Source organism: Synchiropus splendidus, chromosome 1 (assembly GCF_027744825.2).
Source record: "Synchiropus splendidus isolate RoL2022-P1 chromosome 1, RoL_Sspl_1.0, whole genome shotgun sequence".
NCBI classification, from domain to species: domain Eukaryota; kingdom Metazoa; phylum Chordata; class Actinopteri; order Syngnathiformes; family Callionymidae; genus Synchiropus; species Synchiropus splendidus.
This window is the reverse complement of record NC_071334.1, coordinates 8,050,695-8,068,017: the sequence shown is the minus strand read 5'-3', so window position 1 is coordinate 8,068,017 and position 17,323 is coordinate 8,050,695. Positions and strand designations below refer to the sequence as shown.

The 17,323-nt window shown below is 45.3% G+C and overlaps 1 protein-coding gene across 5 annotated transcripts in view; it reads left to right on the top strand.

The window, feature by feature from the left end:
• The first annotated feature begins 6,687 nt into the window (after positions 1 to 6,687).
• Positions 6,688 to 17,323, top strand: part of LOC128752236 (SH3 and multiple ankyrin repeat domains protein 2-like) — a 145,977-nt gene continuing 135,341 nt past the window's right edge. For 4 of the 5 annotated variants that reach the window (XM_053853227.1, XM_053853226.1, XM_053853228.1 and 1 more), the window contains exon 1: positions 6,689 to 6,861. The gene's annotated coding sequence lies outside the window, so the exon portion shown is untranslated. Of the gene's footprint in view, positions 6,862 to 17,323 lie in introns of all 5 variants that reach the window. The other variant, XM_053853225.1, reaches the window with a different exon arrangement.

The window sequence follows — 17,323 nt, the reverse complement described above, 5'->3', positions numbered from 1 at the left end:
CATCCCAGATTAATTCATCCACGTCATGCAGTCGTGGTTCCTGAAAAAAGACTAAATTATTCGCTGGAGTATCACATTTTTCAGATGTGACGGGCAAAAGTGAGGATCAGGAGCCTGCTCTTGTGAGGTTCAGTACAACACCCACTGAACCGAAGTTCTGATAAGGCGAGTTTGTCGTCAAGATGGTGAGGAGTTTTGCGTCCTGAAAAACAGCGAGCGTCTGAGCCCCCTTTTCCATCCCGTACCCTCCATTCCTCCCTCAACTCCGGCCTCCTTCCACCTCCTTCTCCTTCCATCACTTCTCTGAGGTTGTCCTACATCTTGTCCTACTTATCCTAAGTAGGTCTGCTGCTCCTCTCCAAGTGATGCGCTCAATGATGTCTGGAATTTAAACGACCTCAGATGAACTCCATTTCGGCTCCACATGGCAGCAGGGACACATTTCTGCCTTGAATTCACAACTCAATAAGTCACCACTGCGTGAAAGTGTGAGCAGCAAATGGACACATCTCCTGAGGGTTGTTTCACTCCTCGGTTCCTCCATTGAATGACACCTCCCAGTAACCTAACAGACCTTTGCCTTTCATCATGGCAAGCAGCAAGATGTTACACGTGTTAATCTGTAGTGTGATGCGCCTGTCGATAATGTCACAGTTTTTTCATCCACGAGCCACCGATGGTTCAGTTTCAAGTTGTTGGCAGGTATGTTATTCTGTGAACTGAAGCTCCTGCAGGGGTCAAACACACTCAAGGGCTGAAAATGTGAAACAAAATTCACAGTGTTGTCGACGGTATGTGGTATCAGTCTCCGACTTAACAACTGTTTAAAACGCGTCTTGTTCGATCACTGACTCACAAGAAGATGAGACGCTCAGGATTTCCTCCTTGAGATGACAGTTCCTCGCTCTTGAGGGCCATATAAGAGTTGGACAGCCCAGATTTGGCCCTTGGGCTTTGAGTTCGACAGATATAGTGTGTGCAGTCCAGACTGTGTGAGATCGATGCTTGACGCCTTCGATGCATCTAGCTGTTTTGGAGCAAGTGTAAAAAAGTGTAGCATCATGTACTGGGTTTATCTATTCATTCATTTCTATTTTTTTTCCTATTTTATTACGAAGCTCTTACAGAGACACAGGCTAACACTAGAATGTAGTCATAGGTCCGTATTTCTGCACGTTTCCACAAAGCTTATGATACGGACCAGACGGAGCAGTACCACTGGAAACCGTGGGGGGCGGTGTTGTTGTTACTACCCGATATGCAGCTCTGATACACGAAGAAGATATAACAATAACAGAAATTCTCCGACGTGTACAGCCTCACCGACCATTGCCTCCTACAATGCTGCCTCTGTTTCCTCTGTGCAAGAGCTACATGATCAATACCCTTCCACAGTCGCCATGTTTGTTTTGGAGTTTGTTGTTGTCATAAACTTTTGACTCTGGGCTGCTCCCCTTGGTGGATACATTGGTGAACAGAAATACCAACATAAAGAACGCATGAAAGCGCGTTGTCATTGAATATAACATCTTTGCAATGGATGGATACAATTTCATATGTAAAGGGAGCATAAATATGCCTTTTATAAAGATCATTAAATGCATATGAAATGCACGAGCTCTGGAGTGAAATCATAAATAATACATCCTTCGCCTGTGAATTCATCTGAAGCAGCGCCACCGTAGGTCAGAAGCAGACCAGCACCCTCTCCCTCACACCCCTGGTTCCAGTCCAAGCCGCCACATCAGCATCCAAGCTGCATGCAGCAGGCAGCCGCATGCATGACCCCCCTTCCAACATGGTTCATTAGCTGCCATGGCAACTCCTTCTTTCCTGCTTCAAGACGCCCCCCACCTGAAATATCAGCCTCCTCTCCGCTTCTGGAATCCACTTCACCGACACTAGTCCGCTGGAATCCAAATGTTTCACCTCCGACCCTAAAGCCCCTGCGGCAGGTTGGAGAGAACAGATCTGCCAAAATTCTGCATTTATCTCTTGAACCTGAGGAGAATGGATCTTTAGAAATCGCATGCAAAGCGCCCACAGGACTTTAAAGTGAAGTGGATCAGTTCAAACAGACTTTCGGGAGATTTTATAAGAAAATATGTCTGGAGTTTCTGGGTTTGTGAAATATGGCAAAATTGGATTAAACATTAACTTTCAACAGAACATTTTTAACAGAAACAAAAACACTTTCGTACTAAGGATTCATTGTTATTATTATTAAAAACTGTTGTTTTTTAACCTTTTTATTTAAAAAATACACTTCACTGTAGATGAGTGAGGGGTCGATGAGGTTTCATGAAACAGCATCCTGATTTTCAGAGGCCAACAGATGGCGCTATCTGCTTGAACAACACATTCAATGAAACCTCACATTAAACACTAAACCAAGAGTGCCATCTAGTGACACTGTTTCATCAACCCTGCCATACTGTTTCATGATGCCTCATCTACCCATCACTAGTATCAGCAGCGACTAGTGACGGCAGTGAACAACAGAATAGTGTAGCAAGCTTTTGCTCTTGGCTGTGGTGGACCTTACTTTTTAAAGGCAAATATTGATGCTGAAGTGTTTGTGGGACCAACATTGGAGCGACAGAGGTGGGCTCATGGTTTAGCTCCAGCAGAGCAAAAACAAAATCAAGGTTTCTGTCGACAAACTCCAGAAGAATCTACAACTGAATCATTTCAACTCCCATTTCCTACACGGAGTGTTTCATCTCCCGAGCTAATGTGCGTCTCGTGAAATCTCCCATGCAGATCTGTGTTGTTTATTTACTCGCACAGAGGAGACCCGGCAGCGGGAGCAGGGCGGTGTTGGGCCGCGGCAGTCGTCCTGCTAATAATCTTGTTTTACCGCCGGCAGCAGATTCTCTTTCATGGTAATCACATCATTTGATGCTCCACAAAAGAAATGCTTTATTTCCTGCAGCCGGAGAAAAAGTGTTTGAAACACAAAAGCTGCGCGAGTTTCTGTTTCTCTCGCCGCTTCCGTGAGAAACAGCAGATAGGATGAAAACAGAAGTGGATCGCTACGAGCGGTTATCGTGTTCATCTTTCATGTTTAATTGGCTTTTGTTGAATGTGTCGCTTTTCTGTGCGGAATATTTTGCCATTTTTCAAAGTTGAAGTGGTGACAGTTTACTCACTTTGTGATTCATTCAACTCGATTTTGAGCATGTGAAGGGCAGTGTTGCGTGATCAACATTACGATTGTAAAATGCTCGCAATGTGGACAGTCGAAAAAAAGGATCTATTTTCTTCAGTCACTGACCTTTGTTTAGACCAGCTGCCTCCAAACCATTCATGAATTCCACAGTTGCAAGGGCAGTCAGATGGTCAGGTCTCTGTCAATATTGTCATAGGTCTCCTGTCCTACATTTACAGTATTTTAAATGAATAATTCACTGACTTTTTCTTAGTGATGGTTGGATGAGGCATCGTGAAACTATGGTAGGGTTGATGAAACAGTGTGCTAATTTTCTTGGAAACTAAACTTGGTTTAGAAATGATGTGAGGTTTCATTGAATTAGTTGTTCAAGTCCAAACATTTTATAGCATACAGCGCCACCTCGTGGCCACTGAAAACCACGACACTGTGTCATGAGACCTCATCGACCGATTAATACTTTTTAACACTTGATGTACAGTAGAGAGCACTCAGCAGTTGGCAGTAGTTTTTCTGAAAACAAACAACAAAATGCAAACAGTAAGTGAGAGTGAAGAAGTCAAACAGTAATTCACAACACAAAGTTTGTACTGTCTCTCCCATGAAAAACACAAAATAATGTTATTTATCTTGCAGACGGAGATCACATGACCTCTTTGGTGCATATTGTGTACTGTGCATTTGTCCATATTAAGTTATTGGTAGTGAAGGGTTGATGAGGTTTCATGACACACTGTCCTGATTTTCAGAGGCCACCCGGTGGCGCTGTCTGCTGTAAAATGTTTGGACTTGAACAACTAATTCAATGAAACCTCACATCATTTCTAAACCAAGAGCGCCATCTAGTGGCCTCTGAAAATTAGCTCACTGTTTCATCAGTACTGTTTCATGATGCCTCATCTACTTATCACCAGTTATTGAAAGTAAGAGGATGAAAATGAATGAAAACCAGGGAGGTGTTTACTATTATTGATTCTCAGATTTGAATGTGCACGCGGGCGAGACACATTTAGGCCGACAACCAGTCTCACACCTGTTCAATAGAACTGATGGTCGAACAAACCAACGTGTCCAGGAACCAGATTCACTTGCGACTGAGACATGCTGGTTTGTGGCAGAGATTAGAGTCACGAAAGTGATGAAATACGACTGTGGCGACGTGTGTCTCTCCTCGTCCGGCCGTTTAATTTTCCAGCAGTGCAAACACAAGATGAAACACCCCTCTCACCAACCACCACGCTTGATGAAAGCGATGCCCCACGCTGCCCTCACATCCGTTTCCCTCTCCTCCTGACTTTTTGATCCAGTCGTAACAGTGATTTCCTCATTGTGTTTGCCGTTAGAAAAAAAAAAAAAAAAAACACCACTCCGACCTACTTATCTCACTGATCAGAGATTCTCTTTGTATTTGATCTGCTCTACGGCATCATCATTACAAATGTGGAAAATACTGTATACTGCGTTCAGCCTCTCACTGTTGCCATGGCAACCCCACAATTCTCTCAAACCCTATCAATAAATTGGTATAGAATTAGTTAAATCAGAGTAAATAAAATAAAGATATTAGATCAGGACAACTTCCATCAATATCTTGAGTTTTAAAAAGAAGTAAATATAAAGGATCCCTTTGATGTATGAGGAGCTCACTGACCATGTCTCGCTGACATTATATAATTCATAAGTTTAGGAGGCCGATTAAAAGGATGCTGATGAAACTTGGCTTCATTTCCGCTTCCCTCTTGGAGCCGATACAAATCTGAAGTTTAAAATAAAAACAAACACAAAGCAGGCAGCAGAGAGGAGAGCCGTCCCTGGTGGACGGCTGTCAGAAGATCTGACCGCGTCGCTGGCTGCGTTCCACTTGGCTTGGCCGGCGCGGCGTCAGGAGAGAGGGTGTCTGAGAGCGGCGCCGTGACTGTTACTGTAAAGCATTATCTCCCGTGTCCCCGGCGCCAGATCTATGTGTTAAGTTGCGAGACCGGAGGATTCATTATCTCTCCAGTGATTGACAGCTTTCCTGCTTTGGATCAATACTGGGGCTGCAGTGGGGAGGGGGCGCTCTTGCTCCTGGACGCTCACTGTGAGGGCTCCGACTGGGAGGGACTCAAGAAGGGCCCCCCAAATGGTCCAGATGGATTTTGTTATGTGTTTCATTGACAGCTGTAAAGAAAGTCTTTTATGTCTTGAGTTGAAAGAAACTGAGAGGGAAACTGATCTCCAAGCTTAGTCAGACCTTTATTCCTGTTGAGACGTTTCTGACAAAATGTCTGGAGAAGAATTGCCCTCTTGGCTTGGTGCAAGGTGCAGGGTGAAATCGAAGACCTTTCCAAAGTGAAACTTCACAGGATATTGTTGACCTGGAGCGCATCATGACCGGGAGGCTGGTGGCACAGGAGCTGTGGGGTGAAAGGCAGGAGAGACCCTTTATCTTTCCGTGATGTTCAGTAACTGACGGCTGAATTTCCACCAGAGTGGGACGTCAGCTCTGCCGCTCACATGCTCAGTCCCCAGGGGAGAGACGGGCTGTCGAGCTGGCCGCCTGCTGCCGGCTCCGTCATGAGGAGCTTCCTGCTCCAGCTTGTAGGTTGGTTGCCATGGAGATGACCAGGGATTTGCACTGGGCAGCATCGTCTCCGGTGATTCTGGACACACACACACACACTCACTCAAGGGTAGGTCTCTGTAAAGTTTGAATATGCTCCAGACTTTGTCTGCAAGAGTAAACCGTGCACACATTGTTCCTGCTTCACCTCCCCAGAAAAGACTTTCTGTCGATTCATCTTCACTTCAGATGAGGTGCACAACGTGTCTCCACATCACGAATGACTGTTGAAGCACCACATATTAAAACAGATAACCTTTGACCTGCTGCTTCGCAAGCATTCAGAGCTGAGGCGGAAAATGTCATCGCTTTTGTGCCATTCTTCTTCATTTGCATGCCTGGTACGTCATTGTTCATTTCCAAGTTTTCCTCCAGAGATAGTAGCGATATGATCTCTCCACTGCATCACAGCCAAAACTACTTCAAAATCTACAGAGCCAGTTGCTGGCAGATGCCCCACCAAGACACGAATAAATAAATAAGTAAGGTTCTGGAGGGAAGGAAGACTGGACCTCAGCACTGTTAGACCTGTTCTGTGACTTGGACCTTAAAAATAGAAGTAATAATAATAATAAATAAATACGTTTAAACAAAAATAATAACGATTGTGTTGATATGTAAATAAACCAAAAATAAAAGTACAAATTAAACACGGCATTATGAATTCACATGGTTTAATGTTGTCCTCTCTGGTGGGTAAATAATAATAATAATGATGTCCACATGAGGGTCAATTTAAAGGATGAATAGGCGCAAGCCAAAGCTGGAGCTCGACCCCTCGGGCGGTGTCTTGAGGGTCTGCCGCGGAGCACCTGCTTTCCCGCCTCCTCCCGGGCTTCGCTCCGCCTCCGTGTTCCGCTGCTCGTCTGCCGCTTCGGCTCAGATTGAGTTTCAGCTCTGCAGCAGTCGCGTGTCTCTCCGGGAGATCGGGTTCGGTTTGCCCTGCTGCCTGCGTCGGCGCTCGCCTCCGGGACACAAGTTTCCCTCCAACCCTCCAGTCCTGTCATGAGGCGGCATCAGCGGAGACTCTGAAACAGCAGCGCTCACACGGAATACGAGACCCTGCCAAGACAAGACGACGTCCCAGGTAGGAATCGTCCCTTCACACGTCTCATACACAGCTGGTCCTCACAAGTTGGTGGCCCGGACAAACCACGAATAAGTCGGTGGATTCATGACTGGATGTGTTGACACATCAATAAATATTCGATTATTAATATTATTCAATATATTCAAATATTATTCGATTTTAACTGTCAGCAAAAAATGCTATATTCATCTGTGTGCGCGCTGAAGAAGCTTAAAACGGCGAGTTTATTTCGGATGCTTGTGTGGCGCCTGAAGGCAGTTGGGATTCTCCCAAATATGTGCGCTGGTAAATTGAGTTGAGCTGATGCATTTGTCTGTAATTGTGATGTTTTTTCTTTCCCATCGTAGACGGTATTTCAGTCAGAGGGTCTGCAGTTACTATTTTCTACACTGTGTGTACTTGTACTGCAGTTCCTCGTGAAGCTACACATCTTAAAACTTACTATATACTTGTACCAGAAGATACAAATGATAGTCATGTCAAGGGTCTGCGATCCCCACCTTGTAAGTCCAACAGTGTGTCACATTGTTGGTTATTTTGTCATCGTTTGAATAGTTAAGTTTGATGGTGAAACGTCCATGACGTCACCCGAGTGTGTACTGAAGCCTGAGGCCAACCAATCACAGGCAGCCTCCCGGCTTGTTTTGGCTTCTGGTGCTTGTTGGTCATGAAATATTGATGGCCAGTCGCTGCAAGTGACCTGCTAGTTAGTCGTACCCCCAGGTGAAGACGAGCGTTTGCAAACCTCCACCATTTGAAGCAGCAGTGGGTGAGTGAAGGGCGGACACGTCCAAGTCCCGGGTCCCAATGACATGACACTGGCTGTAGAGTCGAAGAGCGGACCGCTACTGTATGTCGGGGTCAGGAATATTCACCCCCACGTCCAAGGTGCACCAAACGCTTCGGCTATATTTGTGTGTGTGTGTGTGTGAGAGAGAGAGTGTGTGTGTGGGTTCTGGTGAGATGAAGTGGTTTTGTGGAGGTGTTTCCGTGTATTTGATGTGTGTGAGAGGTAGATGTTGCCTGAAAGTGTTTCCGATCACATTTGTGTCTGTGTGAAGGCATGTGCTTTGTTACCGTGGGTGTTCTTGTGAATGTGTAAATGGGCGGTGTGAGTGCGCCCCCAAGTAAAGTGCTCCTGCAGCTGCAGGTCGCATCTGTTAGTAGTTAATGTATGTGTGTGCCAGTGTGTGTCCGACTGTGTGTCTAAATGTGCCTGAGCCAACGTGTGACAGGTTTGAGTACTGTGTCTGCCAGAGACGCTCGCTGCGTCTGTGTTTGTTGCACTACGGTGCCACATATGATGCGCTGCTATTCGCTCACCTGTTGCTTCAAGGGTTTGATTTTGCTGGAGTAGCACCTCTAAATCAGAGGCTGTGGTTCTCAAGTGGAAAAGGATGGGCTGCTCTCGCCGAGGATTGAGTTCCTGCCTCAAGTCGAGAAGTTTAAGTGTCTTGGGGCTTTGTTCTCAAGTCGCTCTACCACACTGTTGTAAGAGAGAGAGCTGAGCCAAGAGGCAAAGCTCTCTACCGATCAACCTTCGTCCCAACCCTCAGCTATGGTCATGGGCTGTGTGTCATGACTGAAATAAGTTTTCTCCGACAGGTGGCAGGCGTCTCCCTTAGAGATAGGGTGAGGAGTTCTGTCACTCAGGAGAGACTCGGAGTAGAGCTGCTGCATCTGCGTGTTGAGAGGAGTTCCTGGACACCTCCCTTTGGAGGAGGTGGGAGGAGACCAAAGGGTGGACCCAGGACCAGCGGGAGGGATTATATCTCTACTGGGATCCCCCATTCGGAGCTGGTGGGTGTTGCCCAGGAGAAGGGTGTTTGGTGTGACCTTCTTAATCCGCTGCCCCCACAACCTGGCCACAGCTAAGCGGATGAGAATGGATGGATGTATGAACAGAGCGCAATTCCATCCGTACAACCAGCAGATTGTTTGAGGCCTGTTGTGCCTTGACTACTGGGTCACCTTGTGGACACCAGAACTTGTTTCTGGGCCAACAGTACATTGCCTGTTTCTGGGCCACCTTGGATGGATATTATAGGATATTAACTCTTGCAATACAACACGTATCCCGATACAGGATTGGTGATACAATGCGATACTGTAAGTTCAGCCATACACACATAACACCCGACTTACGACCGGGATCGGTTCCGTCCAACCGGTTGTAAGTCAGATTGGACGAAGTCGAATGCCATTCAAAATAGCCGACGCGAGGGTTATAGGTGCTACTGTAGTGGTAGATGGCTGTGTGAGAGTGAGATGCTGGGATACAGTGCTGCCGTAACCGTTGTACGCGATGCTGAGCTGCTACGTGCTGCGGTGCCAGACGTTGATTAATGGTCGTAAGTACGGGTGGACCTAAGTTGAGCAGGTTGTAAGTCGGATGTTACGTGTAAAGGAGAAACAAGGAAGCAGAGGGGAACTGTTTGAACGCTCTGTCTGATCATTTGTCCGGCCTGAGTTCTGCATCAACCAACTTCAGTCAATAGGATGTTTTCTTCAGGATTTTTCTGTGCAAAACACTGTGATGTAGGTGTCGACCTCCAGGATGCGTTATGTGTTGTCCACTTGTCTCGATGTTTCCGCCTCAGATTTCATCTTTAAACAGAGCTCATGTTGCCGATGTCTTGGCGTTTCCCATTTAAGCCGTGGCGGCGCGTCATGTTCATTTATATGTAGCGGAAACCCTGCGCTGGGGCGATTGGAGACACATTCATATCCTATTTTACTGCTTTCATCTGCTGTCACTTATTTTCTGTCGACAATATTCTTGTAGCCTTTACAGAGAAATAAAAAAACTGAATAATTGAAGATTAAAAAAAGCGGCGTTTTCTATCTTCAGAAAGCGCCAGGGCTGTTTCCGGCTCTGCGGAGATTTGCTCAAACGTATCATTTCAGACAGCTGAACCAGTGTCCAATCTTAGCAGCAGGAGCGACATTTATCCAGGGATGATACGCCTAAATGTCAGGTGCTGGCTTTGCGGAGGGTGGTACCGCCAGTAATGCCCTGGCTGTCTAATGAACTGCTGATGGTTTAACACCTGCAGCCTGCCGACATCATCTGTGGAACAAACCCTGTTCTGCAGATCCAGTTTGACCGACTCAAAGATGAAGAACAAGGCTCAACTTGATATAAAGAATGAGGCCTGTTGATCGCAACATCAGCTGTTTATCAGAGCCAGTGACCGGAACTGTGATGCGTCTGCCAGGCAGGAACTTCAGTGTCTGTCCGTTGCCCTCCTCACACTCGGGACTGCACTTAAGCGCCGCGACAGAAGCTTCAAAAGAAGTTCATGTTGCCATCAGCCTTCCCTCTAGACCAGTGATTTTTTTTTTTAAGGTTTTTGTTTTACACCTCTGGGCTGTGAGATACTCCGTTTTTAAACACTTGCCACATATGGTGGCAGTGGTGAGTCACTGAATTGACTTGACAGCTGCAAACCTGGGATAGTTACCAACAATGAAGAAGAAAAAAATGATAAAGGAAGTGATGGCGCCTCCAACAGTACAAAACAGGCCATACTTTAATTTACACTTGTCTTCTCTTCATCTTTATTCATGAAAAAGGAAATATTTTATTATTGCTTGGTTGTATTTATTTTATTCAGAATTTTATTCATGACAGGCAGTTTTTCCAATTTTCTCGACAGTTTGCATTGAGGGTATTTTTTTCTTCTTTTTTCTTCTTTTTTCTTCGGTAAGTTTGATGAACATGACTTGCACCTGTTTTTGCTGCTGGTGGGACGTTTCAGTGACTAATATCTTTGCACTGATCACATGGTTTCATGTCATTTCTGCGGTTATTGATCACAAATGAAATGAGTAACTCTGAAATCAGTTCTGTTCCTTGAATGAGCCCCGGACTCATTTGTTCAGGAAAAGCTGGACCCCGAGATCAGAAAGATTAAGAACCGTTGCTTTAAGCCACGAGTCTTCAGATGAGTCTCAGCTGGCGACAAACCTGGAAGCAGAGATGTGAGTCAGAGGGAGTACTGGCATCTGAAAGTAGTCACTTTATTTTGAGTCACTTTTTTCATTGGAAATGAAAAGCAACAAACACTTGAATCACACTTGTTTTCCTGGCGATTTCTCCACATTACTCATTTAAAAGCATGTTTTCTGAAAGACGCAGTGCAACGTAGCACAAGCATGATGTTACCACGGTTAAAGCTTATAAGATCAAAAACCCAGTCTGTTTAGAAACGTCCCCAGACGCATTTTTAGCGCGGAAAACCAGGACATGTCTAGGGGAAAAAAAAGAGGACTTTTGGCCACTGAGTTTTAGTCTCTGTTTCAGCTTATAATGTAAAATGAAGAATTCCTTTGGAGAAGTGAGAGGTCATGTGACTCGGAGCGTCTGGGGGCGCTAATGTAGGACACGTCCAAAAACAGCTCGCCAGTGTTTTATCATCATAAAGACGGAGACGCCCCCGACGTCATCATCAACTGGAACCTCTGGAGACAGCGACCTTTTCCTTTTAACTCCTTTATCTGGAGTGCAGAGAAGGGGAAACAGGAAGTGAGGGAGAGGGGTACAGATTGGAGCTCGGGGTCATGTGCTGCGATCAAAGTCAAAATCCAGGGCGAGATCAAATCACTCGGTCAGCCCTGGAGGGTTTATTTATAGAAGGAGATAAGTTTTTTTTCGCTCCCCTTCCGTCTAGCCTCCCCCCCCCATGTTGCTTGTGACAGCGCCTCCTGCTGGGACCCTGAGCCACAAGGCTGCAGTGCTCTTTAGTCAAGACAGGGATTCCCCAGCATGTCACGCTCACTTGATCTGCTGTATTGTACCTCAATGTTTAACTAAGAACTGACGCCACAGATGTAGTGATGCAGGGACACGTGGGTTCAACCTTGGAGGCTAGTTTAGGAAAACAAAAAAAAATTATCAATGATCAAAGTGGAAAATGTTCTAAGAATGAAGTCAAATGAATTGCTATCATATTTATGTATAGTACATGCCATGTACAAGTTCAAACACAACTGCATACTTAGGTGTTAAGAGTAAACCTCAAGTACTTGAGAATGTAAAAGTTCATAGAAGAACATGACTAAGCTTACATTATATTTCATAGCTGCCACATAGGTTGCAGTGACAATTCGTACGAACAATAGTGGCGTCTGATGGTTTTGTCGTTGAAATTGCATAAATACTAGTGATGGGTCGATGAGATTTCATGAAACAGTGTCCTGATTTTCAGAGGCCACCAGATGGCGCTGTCTGACTTGAACAACTAATTCAATGAAACCTCACATCATTTCTAAACCAAGAGCTCCATCTAGAGGCCTCTGGAAATTACAGCACTGTTTCATCAGCCCTGCAATACTGTTTCATGAAGCCTCATCTACCCATCACTAATAAATACTAGGATGCATTACTACATGACGTGGCTCGATACCAACCATGAGCGTGACAGGCAAAGCCTTCCCTCCGCTATGGCCAACCAACATTTCTCTTGTTCGTTCAACATGTGAGTTGGTGAAGTTTGAAATGCGATTAGGAATATTGTGTCTCACCAACACAACACTTCCCCTCCCACCCGGTCTGTCATTAGCAAATCTGATTTAAGTCTTGGATCAGTGGTGCGTGTACCGACGACATTGGGGACGTGTTCAACATTCTTCAGTGGCTCTGCTGTGACGCTGCTTTGTCACATCAGTGGCAGAGCTTGAAGCCTCCTTTTCCGACCCTCATATTCAGTCCAACACCAGCTGCATCCGTTGGAGTGTGTGTTACGGCGTATACGTTGTGTTTTCTTAAACGCCACGGATTTGTTGAGTGGATAGCAGGACGGCGCCCTCCCTGGGGGACATGTGTACATAGCTTACGGGGAAGAAAAGGGGCCAGTTGGTGTGGGACGTGCTAGTGGTGGGCTGCTATACTCCGCACTGCACATCAATATGCAAATTCCAGTGCATTAATTGTATGTAATCTTTATGTGTACGCAGTGTGTGTGTGTTATAAAGGGATGCTCAGATATTAATGCTGAAGCTGCACTTACGATGTGTTCATGCTTGAGCTCGTTTTTCACAGCGACAATGGAGCGCTTCTCCAGATATGTATGATTCATCATGAGAAGCGCAAGATCTCATCCAGTAACCGACAATATCTGTAGCTTCTTAGCTCGATTTTGACATCGCTTCCTGTGACAGCTGGCTCTGCTCCCCGTTGTCCAGGAGCTGTTCTGGGTTGTCGCTAAAATGAATTATTCAAACACCATTCATTTGACTACGGAGAGGTGGAGAAGACGGGTCTGGCTCATTTGCCGCACTGTCATTTTGGTTGCGGATATTCTCCACCGACAGAATTCCTCTACGACTGTGTCACAGGGGATTGGTTACTACCAATTAGGGTTGTCACAAAAGCTAAACGCAGGTAGCGCACGCACTGTTGCTACCATGGAAGAAGAGCTTTTCTGAGTGTAGACATTTTTAATAACCATTCCAATAACTATTAGTCCCAACATACTGATTCCGATTGTTGCCGATTGTTTTTTTTTTCTTAAGTTACACAAAATTATTAACACAAACATATCAAAAAACAATAATACTGATCAATACTGATCAACACCGTTTCAAAAACATTGCAACTTTGAAAGCAAAATAAAGAATAAACAAAGTGTGTAAAATAACTTCAATTCCCTTTTCAATGAACAACGGACAGATTGAACCCACAATGCAACCTACCCTTGTTCAATAGTGGACTGTTGCCTTGTAACCTGACTATGCTCCTCTTGCCAGCGACTGCATGTTCAGGGAGAATCTGGGATTCAGGTGCGCAACTCACTGCTGAGAGTGTCGGCTGCTTGTCCAAAACAATCAGTTCCATTAGCATTGTTACGCTCTGGTTAGCTTTCGCTCAAGCTTTCGCTCGGTTTGCCTCTTGGTAGCACTTTTGTTTCTCTTGTTTTACCGCAGAGGCTAACTGTGTGCACAGCAATTTGGTTGTCATTTTCCTTGACCGTGAATTTTTGCCGCCATCGTGGCTGGCTGGCTCTCATGTCAGGTGCTGTAGGCGTCTGCAGCATCACAACAGTGTGACGTACTGAGAGATAACTGCTTTGTGTAAAAGAGTAACAGCATTACTCATCATGTATGAAAATTAAATAACATCTTAAAAAATATTTGTCATTTGATCGACTGATCATGACGTCATAAATGGCCAATCGGTGCAGCTATACTAATAACATTTTGTCGCAAATGTATTCTGAATCACCAAGCAGCGATATTTGTTTGTGCCACCTTCAGTTCCATGAGGATTTACAAAGGTTTCCTCATCATCTTGCATGGCCTGTCGCCACTGATGCACCCAGCTCTGTCCGCAAACCAGCTATAAACTGCAAACGCACAGTTGACTCACTAAAATAAGTAAAGTTTCATGTGACGATGGTGGCTACTAGTGATGCGTAGATGAGGCATCATGAAACAGTATTGTGGGGTTGATGACACAGTGTCCTAATTTCCAGAGGCCACTAGGTGGTGCTCTTGGTTTGGAAATGATGTGAGGTTTCAATGAATTAGTTGGTCAAGTCCAAACATTTTGCAACTGGTGGCCTCTGAAATTCATGACACTGTTTCATGAAACCTCATCTACCCATCACTACTAAGACTGAGGAATGAAGTGCTGTGGACCTCGCTGGGTCACCGTCAGCTCCATGCACTCGCTCAGTGCTTTTATATGCTCCTCATCCTTGTGTATTTATGGAATATATATTCATTATCATGCAGATATGTTTGGCATTTAAACCCAGACCTTTCCCAACTTGTTGACTTTCGAAGCTGTGATTCCTGTTGTCATCTTCAACACCGTGATCTTTTCAGAACTTCAAATGATTCCAAGTGAATTCCAGGTCTTGCGTGCAGTTCACTGAACATGAGGCGTGACGTATTTGCAATGTTCTGCTCCTTGATTTATAAATATTTCAAACTTCTAACCAAGTAATTTTTATTTATTTATTTTTAAAGTTACTGACAACAATGTGTAAAAACGATGCAGCGAGCTCTCGGTGTGATGAATAAATAAGAAGCAACCACAAGCACTAACTTTATGATGAATAAGTGATAAGACACCTGCGATGAATTCACTCCGCAAAACCCTTATAATGGCAGAGAGTTCTGACAGTCCGGCCAGCAGGCGGCTGAATTTCCTCTGATTCTGTGTACGTCTCCTGGAGAGAACAACAAGATCGAGCAGTAATGACTGATTACACTGTGAGGATGATGCTGTGTTTGGAGGAAGGATGGTCACCTGGCTGAGCCAGAGCAAGACAAATGGGACCGTTTCAAGCCCTGCGAGGGGTTCAACTGCTGCGTGTTGACTTGGAGACGGCCTGGCGCCTGAAGACAGTGCTGGAGATGGGTGAAAAAATGTAGTTGCAATGTTATCACAAGCCTGTATGTGACAGACTATGAGCCATTTTGTGTGAGCTGGGTATCATTGGTTATAATGTTAATTCGATAGTGGCACGTCACGACCTGTGCTCATCCCATCGTGCCACACTCATCATTCCCTCTGTCTCCTCTCCGGATTGATCTGCCAATCATGCCCCAGCGCAGTCTTGTTCACCCTTCCCGCCTCTGCTGCAGCAGTCGGTAGCACCTAAACCCTACTGCAGACTCAGATGGTCCAGACTTCCCAGAGACTCCTCAAGCTTCAGCAGCTGTCATGTTGTCGTGAGGATTTTTGACCATTACATTGATGCTGCATTCTGACTGGCTTCCATTTGTTTTTGTATTGAGTTTTCTTGATGTTGAAATTCCAAATCGTGTCGACAGGATCATCGACAAAGGGTTACATTAGAATCTACTTTGATTTGCATCCACCACAACATGTGGCCTGGGTTTGGCCCCTGGGCCTGGATGACTGCATGTGGAAATCCAAGCGAGAGAAGTGCCATGGTTTTAGGTATTTACTGCTCATCCATGTCCCGTCTGCTGCCACTGTGCGCCTCACTCTAACACCTCAACTGCCTCACTACTCTCTGCCTCAGACAGCAGAAGCAGGTCACTGCTGCATCTGGCCCCACACTCTATGGATGCTTCCATCTCTGCTCCTCCTCCTGCTTTGTCATTTGTGTCAATGTTGTACAATGTACATCGTGTGTTGTTTACCTGTATAAGCCAGAATCACTTTTGAAAAATGGAAAATATGATGTAGCTGGGGTCAAACTGCATCTTTTGAGACTTTATTACTGGTCTGCTCACCTTAATGCTGCCAACTATTTTTCTGATATTATAGATATATAGAATATAGAAAGTGACTCAGTCTGGTTTTTACTAGAGCGAGAATGAGCGAAATGACCAATGGGAGCAATGCTATATTGTTGGACTTTGTTACGAAAGCGCGGGTGCTGCTGACTGCCTGCTGTTGTGGGTGCACGTTCAGTAGCATCAATACTTTTGATACCTTTGTCGGGCCCCTTCATCCCAACACATTACATGAAGTTGTCTTACTGGTAATGCTATGCTACTAAGTATTTCCGTTCACAATGAAATTAATGCTGCTGATGGGTGGATGAGGCGTCATGAAACAGAGTTGCAGGGTTGATGACACAGTGTCCTTCAGAGGCCACTAGATGGCGCTCTTGGTTTAGGAATGATGTGACATGTGAGGTTTCATTGAAGGAGTTGTTCAACATCATCAACATTTTACAGCAGACAGCGCCATCTGGTGGCCCCTGAAAATCAGGACACTGTTTCATGACACATCATCCACCCTTCAATACTGTGTCATGAAACATCTTTGTTAAAAAAAATGTAGTTTCTGACACTGGGCTTTGTTTGTATGTTGCATGCTTTGTTCTTATTATTGTTATTCTGTCTTCCAGAAGCTTCTGCTGACTAATTGATGTAAACCAGCTTGTTGGTTTTGATTCCGTAAGTCTCTCACGGTTTTCCTGGGAAGTTCTGCTGCGCTGCACACTGAGTGTGAGTGTCTGTCCGTGTTGCTCTGCTTTCAACATTGTTCTCCAATTAAGAAGCGGCAGGCTGCTTTGCAAGACAGCGAGGTCACTTGACCATGGAAGCCTACACTGTGGAGGTCTCCACACACGCTGCAGAGTTAGGAAGTGGTCGCCATGGTTACCCACTACATCATCAGCTTCTCTGCTGGGAAGCCGGTTGTGATATCTGAGGAGGCCTGTGAATGATTCCATCCACACAGATATCATCTTCTCCTGCTACCTGCTGGGCTCACGATAAACGTCCCACAACACCACTGTACATTAGAACGTCGTCTCAGCTGACGTCTTCTCTTCAGAACCCTTGGCGCTCTCTTGATCCAGTTGGCTCTCAGGTTGCTCCTTGTTGACATCATTAGTGCTCGAGTGATTCAAGAACCAGGAGAGTGCGGTGGCCCCTGGTGGAGGCCGGACCGCTGATGGTTACAGTCTCTGACCTACTTTATCACATACAGGAAGTATACATAATTCATCTTCTATACGTTCCCTCC